The sequence below is a fragment of the Arachis duranensis genome, chromosome 10 (assembly GCF_000817695.3).
Source record: "Arachis duranensis cultivar V14167 chromosome 10, aradu.V14167.gnm2.J7QH, whole genome shotgun sequence".
In the NCBI taxonomy this organism is placed as follows: Eukaryota; Viridiplantae; Streptophyta; class Magnoliopsida; order Fabales; family Fabaceae; genus Arachis; species Arachis duranensis.
Window position 1 is genome coordinate 2,433,611 of NC_029781.3, and position 3,085 is coordinate 2,436,695.

The window sequence follows — 3,085 nt, forward strand, 5'->3', positions numbered from 1 at the left end:
ACACTAGCAGCAATTTTCTTATCCTATGGAATAAACCCCCAACAGAGCTTTCTTAAATTTCACTTTATCTGTAAGTGATACTGTTGTTTGAAGCACTTCTTCTCTAAGTCCATCTACTCTCACTATATTTAATGTGTTTAGATTTTAATATATTTGGTGTTTAACATATTTGAATTATTTTTATTGATTTTACATGTTTATTGTACTTGAAAATTTTTAAAATAAAAATTTTGTTTTTTATTTTCTTTTATGAATTTTTGTTTCATCGGATATCTAATTATCCAAATCGAATCCGTTCTTAATTGGTTTGGTTCGATTCAGATACATATACAAAAAAATATAAATCCGAACTAAATCAAACCAATTATAATTAATTGGTTCGGTTTTAATTTTACCTTAAATCCGAACCAATTTGATCCGTATCCACCTCTATTAACTGTTAATCTTAATTATAAAAAATATATAATATATATAATTAAGATTAATAGTTAAAATTTACTAGAATACCAATATACTGATATATTTAAAAGTTTTTCCATAATATAAGAAGAAAAGGTATAAAATAGGTGTGGGGTTTGGTTGGTTGGTTGGTTGGGTGGTATATGTATTGTAAAATCATGGATGCATCCTTATTAGCATTCATGGAAGGAGGGCCAAGTGGGTGTTTGTATTTGGAATGTATTGCTCTCACTTCGCTTAATGCCACCCTCAAACTGTTATTATGATTTCCAGCAATATTATCCCACTTCAATTCATTACAACATTTACTTGTACATTTTATTAGCCATTATCCCATGGAGATAGAAAACAGAAAAGTACCACATTCATGCATTTCACTAATTATTAATTGATTCTTATTCTATAGTTATCCATTCAATTATTTTCTGTTAAGACAATTGACAATTCGTTGATATTGCATAGTGGATGATAGGTCACCTAAGCTCAGCCTAGCTATAGCTAGTAGCCTACTCAAGCTATTATTACACACTTGCATTACTTCATGCTTTTGTGGAGCCCTTTAAACTTTATACTAACAAAATTTATCTCAGAATGTAAATTAAATCAAATTTTACATTCCTATAGTTTAATCAATTATAACCACCATTATTGAAATAAGGATCACAAGAATGCAGGGAACGTCACATCCCATAATTGGTGTGTGGATCTGAAGAGTTTTGAATTTGACCAAAAAGATGAGTCCTAATAGGCCTCAATAATATGCATGCATATGGGCGAGAAGGTTTTCAACTTACACCAAAATGTGCAAAACAAGATGGCAAAGTACCTTTATTTTTTGCCCCCGAAAGAAGCTCACAAATTCTTATAGTTGTTAATGGTTGGGATTGAACTGTATAAAGTCATGAGTGACATATCCTTAATTGAAATAAACGTTCTGCTGTGCCGTTAGTTAATTATTGTTAAGTGTTGTATTTATCCCCACATGATGATGTTTACCTACCTAGATCTACATCTAGCTATCTCATATCTACACACATAATTAATTGAATCCAAGTGCTTAATTAGGATGAGTTACGTCACATTAGGGAATCATCATAAGCACACATACATATGCGTAGAACATGGCTCATTCGTAACTTTTGTCACATTCTCAAATCCCAATAGTAATTCATTCAAATTCGACAAACAAGTTATATGAATTACGGACACTTTGCTGAATTGCTGTGTTTACGTGTCGGACACATTTTAAATACGATATTCACCGACACTCGTCTGATATATGTGTCTGTTGTGTTCAAATCATGTCTTAAAAAAAATAAAAAAATTTTATCGGACACGCTTGGACACACTTAAATATCATCACGTATCAGCATGTCTAGTCTTATTCTTAACATATATTCTTAAAATAAATTTATATATAGTATATATTATTAGTTATTAAAATAAAAATATTTTAAATATTTGATATAATTAAAATAAGACATTAAAAATAATTTAAAAATTAATGTATATTTTAATATCAATAAAATATTAAAATATCATTACGATTTATAAAAAAACACCTTATATTTTATATGTATGCGTGTTCCCGTATCTTATAAAATTTTAAAATTCACGTGTTGATGTGTCCCGTGTCCCATATTATGTGTATCTCGTGTCCGTGCATCATAACAAACAAGCATAACACCTAGTAGCAGCACGCGTACAAAAGGAGCGTGGAGGCTTTATAAATATCTTAATTAATAATTTAAATTACATGTGTTCTTAACTTTAATTAAGGAGTACTATTTTATATTCTTATTATGAATAGAATGTATTTAATATGTATTGTCTATGTCATAACAAGTAACTTTTTTTTTCACAATTAGACTAATAATATTTGTTATTTTATATTTTTAAATTATAAAAAATAAGTGTCTGTAAATAAAAAAGGTACACAAAAAATTCATGATTACTAAATATATATATAGTTTTGATATTAGGAAGGAATGTAGAGTGGTAGGGACAGCGGTTTAACCGGTGGAGTAGAGGGTGGTGAGTGACCCATTATTTTATGTGGTGATCCAAAATAAGGGCAAGAAAGTAGGGTCTTATAGGACTGGGTCTACCCTAAGAGCCTATGGCTAGGTTTTTGGGTTTGTCGCAATTGATGGCTTCTGATAAGGACGTGACCCTTTTTATTACTAGGACTGGGACTGAACACTCTTCACGTGAATTCTCAATTATACCCTTCTTATATTAATTATTTATGATCAAATTTCCAATATCATAGCGTGCAAGCACCACAACCACTTTGCCTGCTGGGTTCATTTTCATTCCCTCTTGGTCCATTGCTGCCACCTCTCTTTGGGATTCTACCCACTCTTATCTTAATTTCATATTAATTATTTCCACCTTTAATAACCCCTTTATGGCTTCACCTCTATTAATCCCTCTCTAGTTAGCATTAGTCCATTAGATCTAGAGCTACAACTAGTTCTAAATAATTATGGGAGATATTAAATATTGAAAACTTTATTATTGTCACTTCTATTTATTTGTATTTATTTTAACAAAATATTTAATAATAAAAAATAATAAAAAATAATCAAAATTTATTTTATTTGTAATATTATCGTTAATACTC